Raw genomic sequence first — 14,354 nt, 5'->3', positions numbered from 1 at the left:
CCCATAATGAAGACCGGGACAACTCTGCTTACAGAATGTACAGGCAACGCGTGGGGTTCCGACCCAGAACGCTTGCGGCCAAACCCTTAAACGCAGCGCTTCTGCATACAAGGCCCTTCAAATCCCCTCCTGCGTCCTTTGCTTCTCACCTGCAAGGATAGCTATCATTAGCTTGATGATTGTGCACAATAGAACAAAAATGTTCAATCAAACGTGAACGCTGCCTTCATTCATTTTATAAAACTATTGAACCAGTGTGAAAAGGATTTATGCCTGATACACAGTCAACATACAGTTTCCCGCTCAACCCATAGGCTTGGCACAATTTTCGAGGGCTTCCTTTCATCGCAATCGGGTATCGGCCCCCTCTCAGGTCACAGGACCCATGCCTTCCACTGCCCCGATGCGCAATTGCACTATCGGGACTCCACAAGCCCTTCTTTTACACTGAAAACCCGATCCTTTGTAATTTCGGAAAATTTGGAAAAACATGGGAAAACACTGAAAATTCCATCCCAATCGCTTAGGCCGGACCTCAAAAGTTATGTGATGGAGTCTATAAATATCGTCGGGTCCGCCCTATCGCATATCGCAATAGGCACAAGCCTGGGGCTCCGCCGATCGCGATGTGCGATAGGGCTTCAGACCCGAAAATATATATATCGTATTTGATAGGTCGGCAGGTCCGCTATATCATTGTGCGTAATATGTATAAGGCCCGGGGCTCCACCGATATGTGATATGCGATTGGGGGCCGAACCCGACAATGTATACAATGCGGTTCATAGTGCCGGCGGGTTCGGAGACTAGGGGTGCGTTGTTTATACACATGGCTTTGGGGCTGGGCCGATAGCGATCTGTGATGGGGCTCCAGACCCGAAATGCATACATTTGAGTTAATAAAACCCGTCGAGTCCGGAAGCCATGAATGCCTTGTGTTTTTGCGATTGGCCCCGAAAAGGGTTTATGCATGCTTTGTGAAGGATTTCCACTATAAGGCATTGTGGTGGGAATAATAATGCGATGAGGGTTTTGAGGGGTTAAACAAATCCCAATAAACATAGGAATGAAGGGCTTAAGCGAGGGATTTGTTAAAGGGCTTTACCCATTTGTGAATGGAAGATTGGGCCCTCCATAGAGTTAAAATTACTGGGATGAAAGGATCATTCAGAGAGATGATAGATCAGACTTATAGGGGGCCCATTTAAAATTTGCTATCAGAGCATGTTTTAATAGGGTGGTAGTTGTGGCCACAACAAATGGCGAACCGCTGGGTGAACCAGTTATCTCTGTTTCCAAATAACCTTCAGATCAATAGAACATCAGGATGTTAAAATAAACTTGAAATGCAAACTATATAGATGGACAAGCATGGGTTCCACTTAAACATTACTGCTTCAGAAGGGATAGAGACAAATAGCTTCTACTTGTTGATATGATTTTGACAGGCATTCTCCAATGGCAGTATTATGGGTTTATTGACCTTCCTTTACCTATTTCCCACTTTCAAAAATCCCTTTAGGGCCGTCACTGGTCTGTCCATACCTATTTAGGTGTGTACCTCAGCTCTTTATTGCTCATCAAGCTTGATGTAGACATGTTTTTCTTGCACTTTATATGAGAATTTCAATGCTATATTTATTGATTGAATGGGGCGCAGTCATGGATCATGCCATATTTTTAAACCGCTTAAGCAAGGTTGGGCTTGCTGTGTCAACCGGTACTCTGAGCCCAGCAACAGTCCTTACTCTAACCGGCTTCCCAAACAACCTGTCCTTCCAGATTGGCACAAGGACTTGACATTTCATTTCTTTTTAGATAAGTCCTTCCAGTTTCAGGCACAAGGACTAGAGCACAATTAGATTTGCCACAGGGTATGAGACAGTGAGCTTAGCCCATGAAAGGAGGTTTACTTGTGAGTAACAGGTATTGGACCATTTAGTGTGGTGGATGGGACCAATGGAGAATGACTGTAAACCTTACAAGCAAGTATAGGCTAGGTCTGAGTGGGATTTATTTAAATGCAGCATTCCTCCATGCTAGTCCAGCTGTAGTTACACATTTTTTGTTTTATAAAGATGCCCCTACATGCTCCAGATGTCCAAGTTATCAACAGATCTCACACAGTTCCCAACAAATGCCAATGAGGGGTTTCGGTTTGCATTCCACTGCTGATTCTCAAGTGCTCATGGGCTGATAGAAGGTTTGTTTGATTTGCGGGGAAATGATGGATTCAGGAACAGCAGAATCATCAGCAAGCTAATGAGGAAGGGAAAGGCCGAGAGTAGTGAATGAGGGCAAATCTGAAAGGTAGAACGAGACCGGAGGACTACAATCAGCTGGCTAAAAAGGAATGTAATTCAAAACAGCAGGAGAATAGACTTGGCAGAAAACAAAGGAAAGGACAAAAATACAACTAAACTAACAGCAAAAATGAAATGAACTCTAACCTACTCAGGAGGCAACCACCAATGCGGTGGCTACTGGAAGTATCTCTTCAAATGTTGGCCATTAACAAGGAGCTTTTCAGTCTCTCCCTGTAACGTTTTCAACCTGTAAGTCCCTTGACCAATCTTTTCAACAACTTGGAATGGGCCCAGCCATAGGTGTTGGAATTTTGTGTGTTTACCCTTTGGCTCACTCAGCTTGTCCCATTTCAGGACTAGCTCCCCCACTTGGAAATCTTTATCTCCCGCTAGATGATGATCAAACCATTTTTTTACAATCATTTGGTGATTTTTGAATTTAATTCTAGCTCTATCCCTTAATTCCTCCAGCTTCATCAGTTGGTCGATCCTTTCTTGAAGCGAGGCTGAAGGGGTTCCTCTTGAAGCTTGGGAGAGCTGTAAGGATGGAAGGGCAACGTTTGGGGGCAAGATGGCTTCCTGTCCATAGACTAGGAAGTATGGAGAGTTTCCTAAGGCCACTTTAGGGGTGACCCTATTGGCCCAAAGGGCATTTGTCAAGGCATTGTGCCAGTTCCTCTGGTTATCAGCGACTGACTTGCGGATTATGCAGATAAGGTTCTTATTGGAAGACTCTGCAACTCTGTTTCCCTGGGGGTAATAGTTTGCTGCATATTTTATGTGGATTGACTTATCAATGGCAAACTCAGTCAGTCTCAGAGATGAAAAGTAAGAAGTGTTATCAAAAATGAGAGCGTCAGGGATGCCATACCTGTTGATAATGAATTTCTCAATGAATGATATTACCTCATCTTCGTTCACCTTCCGGAGCGGGATGGCTTCGGTCCATCTGGTGAAGTAATCAGTCGTTGTGAGTATATACTTGTGCTGCTGTGAGGAGTTTGGAGTGATCTCGCCTATGACGTCTAGGCCCCATTGCTGGAACGATCGGTAAATCATGACAAGCCTGAGGGGAACAGCAGGCTTTCTTTCTCGTCCTGCGGCGGTTTGGCACGCCTTGTATTTGCGAGCATAGGCATGCGAGTCTCTGAACACTATGGGCCAATAATATCCAGCTCTCAATATTTTGTGAGCAGTGGTCTCTCCGCCATAGTGACCACCTGCTGGGCCGTCGTGCATTTCTTTCAATACATGGTTGGCATCATCTTTCTCCAAACACCTCAGCCAGATTCCATCATGATTTTTTCTGTATAAGATGTTGTCGGCCAAATGATACAGATTGGATTTCAATCTAAGTGCTCTCCTCTGTGATGCATCCATGTGTTCAGGACACGAACCCCACACTAGATAGAAGCATATGTCATGGTACCATGACTCAAGGTCCAAAAAGGTTTCTGATGCTTCTCGCTCATACATCAGCGCTTCGTTACTCCATAAGAGCTCCTCCCTGAGTTCCCTTTGTGCATATTGCACGCTCAGCATTCCTGATTCTTCGGATGCCTCCTTTTGGTCCGCTAAGGCTTCTGCCGCCAGCCTGCAAAGTCCCTGCCCTCGAACTATCTGTGTCGGCTTTATCTCCAGGTCGAACTCTTGAAGGGCGGTTATCCAGTTCCCTCTTCGTTCACCCATTTCTTTCTGCACGAAGAGGGCTCTTACAACAGGATGGGGCACGATGACTTTGGTCTTGGCCTTTAGTAAGTAAGGGCGGCCTTGAAAACTGCATAGCCCTGTTTCTCCACGTCTAGGTAATTCAGCTCCGCTCCTTGGAGATTTGAACTCATGTAGGAAATGGGGACTTCATTGCCATCATCATTCTTTTGAGTGAGAATTACAGCATATGAAAGGTCAGAAGCAATGGTGTATAAGAAGAATCCTTTGCCAAAATCAGGGCTGACCAGTGCAGGAGCTTCAACAATGGCTTCCTTGATTCGCCAAAACGCTTCCTTGGCTTCATCGCTCCATTTATACACAACGTCTTTCTTCATCATCAACTGCAAGGGGCGTACTATTTCAACGAAGCCTGAGACGAATTTTCTAACGAAATTAATCCTCCCGAAGAAAGATTGCATGGCTTTTTTATTGGCAGGGGGCTGTATTCTCATGATGGTTTGTATTCTTTCAGGATCAATCACAATTTTGTCTTTAGAAAGGATATGACCCAATAGTTTCCCCTCTGTGGCTGCAAAGATGCTCTTCTTGGGATTCAAAGAAATTCCATACCTTCGGCATCTTTCAAAAATCTGCCTCAAGTGATAAATGTGATCCCTCCTGCGATATGAATACACAATGATGTCATCCATGTACACCACTACCGATCTGTTCATCAACCCTCGAAAGGCTATGTCCATAGCTCTCTGGAATGTGGCACCCGCGTTAATGAGCCCAAAAGGCATTTTACGGTATGCGTAGGTGCCCCATTTGGTGTTGAAGGTTGTCTTAAGTTGATCCCCATGAGATACCAGTACCTGATTATATCCTGAAAACCCATCTAATAGGGACAACATTTCAGACCCAGAAACACATTGAAGGATGTGTTCCATAGAAGGGATAGGATAGTTATCCTTTTGAGACGCTCTGTTCAAGTTTCTGAAATCAATACACAGCCTGATGTCTCCATTTTTCTTTCTCACTGGCACGAGATTGGCTACCCAATAGGTGTGTCTGACCAGGAATATGATTTTAGCATCCAGCATCTTGTTCAGTTCTTTCTTCACCAATGGTTCTAGGCTTGGATGCATCTTACGCAGCTTTTGTTGGTAGGGCTTGGCCTCCTTTTCCAAAGGGATCACATGCTACATAATACTGGTATCAAAGGTCTTTAGGTCTTCATATGTCCATGCAAAGACATCCTTGTATTCTTTAAATAGTTTGACAAATGCAGCCTTTTCTTGCGGAGAGCACCCCAGGCCTAGATTGACATTTTTTGGGTCTTTTTCGGTCCCAAGGTTGACCGTTTCATACTTCATGGACGAGCTGTGTGTTTTGCAGTTAGTAGGTTTCTTGAATTTATCATGCAAGTCATACAAGTGCTCCATCCTAACCACTGATTTTGGAATCACATTGGGCTGATCCTTTTCCTCATCTTCCCTTTCACTCATAAGCTTGTCATGCTCCTTTTCGTCAATGACTGCACTCTTGAATGTCTTCTCACAGTGTAGGAACTCAAGGATTTGCTCATCATCTTCGAAAACCTGCCAATTCGAGATGTTATCAAGCATGGACGGTCTGAAAATCAATTCAACAGAACATTTATTTTTCTTCAATCTAAAATCAGGCAAAAGTTTAGCAGCCATATTAGCCATCAGATCAGCATCTTGGTTTTGGCCTCGAGGTATGTATGTAATATTAAAGGAATCAAAACTGTCAATTAAATCCCATACCTCATGCTGGTACCTCACCAGGTGTGGAGAATTGCAATGTATCATTTTCCTTACCTGATCTACGATTATTTGTGAGTCACCAAAAACTTTAAGATTTTTCACATTCATACCAATGGCTTTCTTCAGGCCTTGCAGCAGGCCCTCATATTCCGCTATGTTGTTGGTGCATGCGAACTCCAACCGGCTGGCCATTAGATGTTGGTTCCCTTGCGGGTCAATGAGAATACTTCCAGCACCTGCACCTTCAAGGCAGTTAGAACCATCAAAATAGAGTGTCCAGAATATTGCATCTAATGTTACATCAATTGAACTACTATCTAAGAAATTGGTCCTATCATCTACTATAATACAGGATAGCTCATCAGTTGGATTATGGGAGGGAATTTCCAAGTGTGTGTGTGTCAAAGTTTCTTCAATGATTTCTACATGAAACTCTCCAAAACAGGTTTCTATAGTATAAACATTGAAACTATAGTTCCCAAGGATGGAGTTGGTAAACATTACAGGTTCATTGGGACCATTTAGTTCCATTACCACATACTTCATGTATCTTTCCCTATCGACTCTCAGCATATCACCCTTTCCCTTCTGAGGCAACAAGAGATGGGACCAATTAGTCGAGAAGTATCCGTTCAATTTTGCTGACCAGTCCCTGCTAAGCAGCATTCCATAGGCCTCAGGTATATCGACTCAGGTTTAGCAGCCATCCGAATCAACACATCCTTCAATTCTCCAATTACTGTCACATTTGTCCTATCTAATTGCATGATTCGAGTTCCAGTTTTTTCAGGTATGGCCTGAAGTCTTTTAGCAACAGCATAAGGCATGACAGTGGATGAGGCGTCGGAATCTACCAAGCAATTGTGGACGTTCATGTTGAAAATTTCAAACGTAATGAGGAACGGTGGAGTCATAGATTTCGATTTCCTCCCTATCATGGCTGCGCTGACATCTTGGGGTTTTCGATTCATTTTAGATAACGTGGCCTCCATAGCTGATGGTATTTGGGTTGCACTAGTGGTACTAAGTTACTAACACGTTTGGACATTGGCTTCTTGGTTTGGGTGCTTGAGGTGGTGGGGGTTTTGCAGTTCTGCTCATTCATAGCTTTCAGCAGCAAATCTCTTTGCTGCGTTAATTTTAACAAGTCAAAATATGTGATATTGGCCCTAGACTTCTTGAGATCATCCACAATATTATAATCAATGTTATAAACAGGATAGGGCAGAGTAAACATACCTGTTTTGCCATTTTTAAGTGGGAGTTTACCATGTTGAGTAGCCTTCGTTGCAGTGGGAGATGCATTTTCTTTCTCTGGGTGACTTGCAACAGGGGTATTCTTGGATTGACCACCAGGCCTACTCTTCTCAACAGGAACTCTAGGAGCAGATGCTTTCACAAGGCGAACATCTTGCTTTGTTCGGTCTAAGGGCTTTGTCGCACCTGGAAGCAACCCTTTACTGCACGTGTGGATTTCATTAGCGTTGATTTCTGCAGTGTTATCTCCCTCGTCGTCATTCTCATCACTATGGAAATCCCACAGCACATTAATTTGGGTTTCCTCATCCGAGGGTTCTTCTACTTGGTATTCCTCCTCGTCTCCTTGTTCTGGTTCGAGCTCCAGTATAGGTTCTTCTTTGTTGAGGAGCGATCCAATCAAAGCCAATTCTTCTGTGTTTAAAGCCCCTTCATTAGGTGGAGCAGGCAATGCAAGCTGACCATGACCACCTTTTATTTTCTTCCGGTAGAAAGGTTTGAAGGGTTTTCTGTTATTATAATCTCCTCCCTTACCACTAGTACTCTCTCTATGATTCCTTCTCATATCAATGACTGTGTTCGTAAGTTTCTTAATGATCCGATGCAACCCTTCCACATCCGTGGTGTCCTTGTCTTTAGTTTCAGCCCCTTTGTTATCATTTCCATTATTCTTCTTGGATGTCTGAGAGGCTTTCTTTTCTCCAGTTGTAGGGTGGCATGTTGTGAGGTTGATCATTTCATTTTCAACTTTCACCGCTTCATCAATAGCACCTTGTAAGGTTTGCACATTACTCCTTTTAACCCACATCGTTGTAGGGACAGGGAGAGCAGAGATATAGAATTCCATTAGCACCTCTTCAGTAGGTCTAGCGATGACTAGGATTCTGTTGAACCGGATGTTAGAATCCTTAACCTTCTCCTTGGTTTCCATTTTCAGACGGGATAGTTCTAAAACTAAGGCCGCAGGTGTTTTGTCATCACCAAACTTGTCTAAAAAGACCTGCTGAAAAGCATCCCAAGAGGTGATTGACCCTATTCTCAAGTTGAAATACCACGTGGAGGCTACACCAGTCAAAGTAAAAGAGAATAGGCGGCACACCACATCTTCATCGGTGACCCCCAACCTGCGCAAGGCTAGGAAGAAAGAGCGAATATGGTTATCAGCGGTATCTCCTCGCTCAGGGTCGAAATTGGGTAACACTCTTTCTGTATTTTTGGGTAAGGGATGCTGCTGCCCAGGTACCGCTACAGCATCCTGTGCAAGCCAGGGAGGGAGTGCTCCTGGAGGAGGTGGAGGTTGATTCCCACCCGGAGGAGGAGGTGGAGGTTGATTCCCACCTGGAGGAGGAACGTTGGCCATATTATGGACAGGGAAGTTTTGGTTGGAGACTTCTCCGTTAGGATTCTCAAAATCAAGCAAGGAGTTACCTTTAGAAGGGGAATCCTCAGGAATTTCTTCCCAAGGGGTGTCGATACTTTGTAAGGATTCTAGCACAATATCTTCGAGAGAAGTGGCTGCAGATGTATCTTCACTCAGGGTAAAGATCCTTGGCTTTCTCTTAGTTGTCGGAGGTAAAGAGTGAAAGATGGGAAGCTGAGAGAGGGAACGAGCATAAGCCCGAGTAAGTGCTCTGATTGGTTGTTCTTGAGTGACAGGATACTCCCACAGTCTCTCTTCCTTGGGTGACCCGGAAATAGGACTTAGAGGGGTCTCTGTTTCTTCAAAATGAGGCTCTTTCAAATGTGTGGCAGGATCTCTCCGACCTTTATGATCCATACATTAATCCTTTTGAATCCATGTGTGGCACTTATAGATGAAATCTTGAAAAGCTGGAGACGGCGGTTCAAGCCCTCCTTCTAGCGCCAATTTGTTGACATGGCTAATGTTCGCTATGCCAACAAGGGGAACTAACCCAATCGCAAGCCCCAATTAGACCTACTTTCGTTTGGAATGGCTAGCTCCGACAGGTTTTAAGGGACCCCGTAAACTGTTTGAACATGTCGAAAGATTGCTTCCGGGAGGAAGACCTCAATTAAATCAACAAAATAAAACAGCTAACCACTATGTATTAAATCCTATCTATACTACTTCTACTACTCTAATCTAGTCCTAGCTATCCTAATCTATCCTACAAGAGCATAATACAGAGGTTTAAACATCATATATATGTTCAGCAGGAGCGTGATAAAGAAGGTTAAACATCATGCATAGATTCAAGTCCAAATGAATCAATCACTGAATTCACAGCTGGACAAGACTGTATTAAAGCTAAATTGCAATCCAATCACTCATATAGGAATCCACATTCTTCTATGGAATTAAAACTGCAACTGATGTTTAATTTAGTTTCAAATCAGAGACCATTCACAAGTTAACCATGAAATTGAATCACATTCAATTTAACAAGACTAATAGTGAACTGTAAGTCATCAATATGCATAAATATAAATCACATTTACATTCATGCCAGTAACAACACTCTGATCCAAAACAATACAATGAGTCTGAAACTAAAGGCTCCTTCTTCCCTCAAAAACAGTCCTCCTCATTCACAATAAAGCAACACTGTTCTTCTCGAAAATCAAAAGCCATTTCTCCTCTTCGGAGGTAATACTTATGCAAAAGCCCCATGACTCTAGGTCTACCCTGCCTCTTCATCTTCCCATTGTTTCAGATATGCAAATCGAGTACACAGAGGTAGGATTGTCAGCATGACCGCTGGCATGTAGAAAGTATAACGACCGGATCGATTCCTTTCATGAGGAAGAGAACAGATGTTGGTGAAAAGGGTGACTGTATGTTGCCTTCCCATAATGAAGACCGGGACAACTCTGCTTACAGAATGTACAGGCAACGCGTGGGGTTTCGACCCGGAACGCTTGCGGCCAGACCCTTAAACGCAGCGCTTCTGCATACAAGGCCCTTCGAATCCCCTCTTGCATCCTTTGCTTCTCACCTGCAAGGATAGCTATCATTAGCTTGATGATTGTGCACAATAGAACAAAAATGTTCAATTAAACGTGAACAATGCCTTCATTCATTTTGTAAAACAACTAAACCAGTGTGAAAAGGATTTATGCCTAATACACAGTCAACATACAGTTTCCCGCTCAACCCATAGGCTTGGCACAGTTTTTGAGGGCTTCCTTTCATCGCAATCGGGTATCGGCCCCCTTCTCAGGTCACAGGACCCATGCCTTCCACCGCCCCGATGCGCAATTGCACTATCGGGACTCCACAGGCCCTTCTTTTACACTGAAAACCTGATCCTTTGTAATTTCAGAAAATTTGGAAAACATGGGAAAACACTGAAAATTCTACCCCGATCGCTTAGGCCAGACCTCAAAAGTTATGTGATGGAGTCTATAAATATCGTCGGGTCCACCCTATCGCATATCGCAATAGGCACAAGCCTGGGGCTCCGCCGATCGCGATGTGCGATAGGGCTTCGGACCCAAAAATATATATATCGTATTTGATAGGTCGGCGGGTCCGCTATATCGCTGCGCGTAATATGTATAAGGCTCGGGGCTCCGCCGATATGCGATATGCGATTGGGGGCCAGACCTGACAATGTATACAATGCAGTTCATAGTGTCGGCAGGTCTGGAGACCAGTGGTGCGTTGTTTATACACATGGCTTTGGGGCTAAGCCGATAGCGATCTGCGATGGGGCTCAATTGCTGGGGCTCCGAACCCAAAATGCATACATTTGAGTTAATAAAACCCGTCGGGTCCGGAAGCCATGAATGCCTTGTGTTATTGCAATAGGCCCCGAAAAGGGTTTATGCATGCTTTGTGAAGGATTTCCGCTATAGGGCATTGCGGTGGGAATAATAATGCGATGAGGGTTTTGAGGGGTTAAACAAATCCCGATAAACATAGGAATGAAGGGCTTAAGCAAGGGATTTGTTAAAGGGCTTTACCCATTTGCGAATGGAAGATTGGGCCCTTCATAGAGTTAAAATTACTGGGATGAAAAGGATCATTCAGAGAGATGATAGATCAGACTTATAGGGGGCCCATTTAAAATTTTCTATCAGAGCATGTTTTAATAGGGTGGTAGTTGTGGCCACAACAGGTTGATAGAAAGATTTGACTAGAAGAACTCAGACATACACTCTAGAGAATTGGCACTTCTCAAGCAGAGAGGATTGCATGAAGAGCTCATTTCAAATTTGAACGTATTGTTGTCATGGTAAAAGATATATCCGAAGAAAGAATAGTCATGCTTTTTACGGAAGCTTTAGTAAAGGGGAAGATTCACTACATCGAGGTGCTCTCTGACGACAAGAAAGGAGAAGAGGCCACTCCAAATATTGAAGAAGAGTCACTGCAAAGGAAGCAAAAGAAGAAGAAAAGCTTAGTAGTTCCAAGGAAGAACCACAAGAGGAAGCGAAAGGTGAAGAAAAGACCAACAAGGAAAAGAAGTCCCATCCCAAGTCAAGATTGCAACCCTTTCAGGTACACCCAAGTATTACACCTTCAGGGTTAGGGGAGTTGTCAAGGGGCAACGCATCACAACACTAATTGATGGAGGAGCCACACACAATTTCATTGATGTAGCACTGGTGGCCAAAAGAGGACTTCCCACCGAAGAGTTCAAAGGCCTAGATGTAATAGTTGTGGATGGATACAACTTGGATTGCACCCGAATGATACCAGGTTTGAACATAACACTCGGTAATTATACTTTTACTAGTGATTTTTATGTGATAGATCTTGCAGACATCAATATGGTATTGGGGGTTCAGTGGTTGTATTCGTTGGGAAAGCACACGATGGACTACTAGGCACTGGAAATGGAGCTTAAAGCTCCTAATGGTGATGTGACTGCTAATGGTGCATAGAGACTAGGCAAGCTAGAAACCCTCACCCACCATATACTTGTTTCTCTTTGGATGCTTGAGAACCAAGCACTATTCTTGCAGGAAATTTCTAGAAAGCACTAAACACATTGCGCTCTTTCTGCCCACACCAAAGAGCAACGGAAGAAAGGATATCCCCAAGGCATTGTTGCGCAATGAAAGGGAAGATCTTCCTTGAGTTGTATTGGGTGGTGAAAGAGAGTGCCATGGTTGTATAATGACTTAAGTTTAATGCCCGCAGTGATCCACAATAACAAAATTGGCTAAGTATGAGAGAAAAAGGGTTGGGTTGAGTGAGCCTCAACAGCTTGGTTCCTTCACCCTTGTCGCCTCAATAGCCGCCTGGAATTGGGTGCAAAATTGTTCATAGACAGCTAGTTTCTAGGCATAATCCTGTTGAAAAATAAGCGTTCTATTCTTATTTATGAATCTGCAAAATTAATATTATTTTTGCTATAAAAATTATGTGATCGCAAGCTGCAGGTGTGTGTTTGATTAATTATATATATGAGCACTAGGCTGTCATCAAATAGTTGGTCAATGCTTGTAAATTCCACTGCATGCATTAAATCGCACTGTTTCAAGCTTCTATGGGAGACCTGTCCCTGTGATGTTATGTCAAGGTAAATGGATCCTTGAGACCGGAATTTGAATGCCCTATTTCCTGGCTACCCATCCCGTGGCTAGTAGTGCTTGCCAGAGACGCCACAGTTATAGCTCCTAAACAACTCCATACATTACATTTTCCATGTATAGTGTTTAAAAACAAAAACGAAAATACAGATAGCCACCAACCAATATTCCTAGAACTAGGGCATTCAAATTCCATGTATGGTGTTTAAAAACAAAAACGAAAATACAGATAGCCACCAACCAATATTCCTAGAACTAGGGCATTCAAATTCCATGTATGGTGTTTAAAAACAAAAACGAAAATACAGATAGCCACCAATCAATATTCCTAGAAATGCCAGAGGATGGTAAGATCATCGCTGAAATCTGGGAAGTAAATGGTAGAAATCTAATTGGAGAACAAATCAATAAATAGCTAATTCAGTGTTTAAGTACCCTTGTTGAAATTACACATAGGAAAATGTGTACTCCTACATTATATTGGTTTTTCCCTTGCTAGAAACTCAGTACCAAGGGCTTAACAAGACTTGCAGAGGGGCATCCAAATCTGAAACCATAAAAGTGACACACGGAAACCATCAATCATGAATCAAGACCGTACCTTGGCCTCTTCCTCCGAACTGCACAGTTGTAATGCGAAAACCACCAAGGCTGTCATTCCCCAGGTCGGTCCTTCTCCCACCCTTTCAATCCAATGGTTTGCTATGTGTTGGCGCAATTTGCAAACCCCAATCTCCGACGCTGGGTCATCAATTCTGGCAACTATTGCCAACGTGCATGTTCTATTAGCCGCCCTTTAATCATTCAACAGTTAAATACCGCTTTCGTTTCTTGGACAGATACCTGTAGAGGTTTGTAAGGCGAGCCTTATATTGAATCCAAACTGCGTTGATTTCCTAGTGGGGAGACTTAATCTCCTCAGATAGGTTAGCCAAGTTTGGCACCCTTCTCTTGAGTGCCATTCATGTAAGTTGAGGGAACCGAACCTGCGAGCATTGTCAGTGCGAGCACGGTCAATATATATCTCCCAAACTCACCACCCCCCTCTGGTTAATGTCGACACCAATTAGCAATGTCTTCGAAGGGGTCTTTTAAATCGCCACCCTCTGGTTAATGTCGACACCAATTAGCAATGTCTTCGAAGGGGTCTTTTAAATCGCCACCCTCTGGTTAATGTCGACACCAATTAGCAATGTCTTCGAAGGGGTCTTTTAAATCGCCACTTCCAAACTCTGCGCCCTCTGGTTAATGTTGACATCAATGAGCAGTGCCTTCGAAGGGATATTTTAAATCGCCACTTTATTACATATGTTTTTGATTAAATGTATATTGCTTTTTAGCCCATTCATAATACGACTATTTAAAAATAAAAATATTATTTTATTTAAATAGATAGATATTACTATTTAAAAGGAAATTTTATGTTTGGTTTTTTTTTTTTTAAGTATGGTGAATTGGTAATTTGTAGTAATTTGAATGAGGTTTAAGGTTAAATTTTTCAATTGTTATGCGTATCTAATAAAGTCTAAGTTAAATATATTAATAATTTATCACTTGACAAGAGTTGAGACATCATGTTCATATGGCTCCTTGCTCTTTGAGCATTATGACAACAAACATGTCCATAAATTGGTGTATGAGATCTTTTTTTTGTGAGACAAAGAATATGTCGTCCCAAATCGAGTTGATTGCTAACACATTGAAGTAATTTAGGCCAGGCCTAAGCGCAAACCTTCCCTTGTCCTTATAACACCAAAAGTATATCCAAAAGCCAGTGAGTCAGATATACCAATAACTTATGACTCAACAAGAGTTGAGACATCATGTGGGTGGGTGCACCTACTCGACA

General features: G+C 43.0%; 1 protein-coding gene across 1 annotated transcript in view; it reads right to left on the bottom strand.

The window, feature by feature from the left end:
- Window positions 1–13,779, bottom strand: part of LOC149185547 (uncharacterized) — a 152,243-nt gene extending 138,464 nt beyond the window's left edge. Inside the window, exon 1 of the mRNA XM_089410723.1 lies at window positions 13,107–13,779. The gene's annotated coding sequence lies outside the window, so the exon portion shown is untranslated. The remainder of the gene's footprint in view (window positions 1–13,106) is intronic.
- Between the last annotated feature and the right edge of the window lie 575 nt (window positions 13,780–14,354).

This window comes from Pinus tabuliformis, chromosome 3_1 (genome assembly GCF_031772625.1).
Source record: "Pinus tabuliformis cultivar Carrire ecotype Pingquan chromosome 3_1, CPIR1, whole genome shotgun sequence".
Taxonomy (NCBI): Eukaryota; Viridiplantae; Streptophyta; class Pinopsida; order Pinales; family Pinaceae; genus Pinus; species Pinus tabuliformis.
This window is presented reverse-complemented; position numbering and strand designations above follow the sequence as displayed.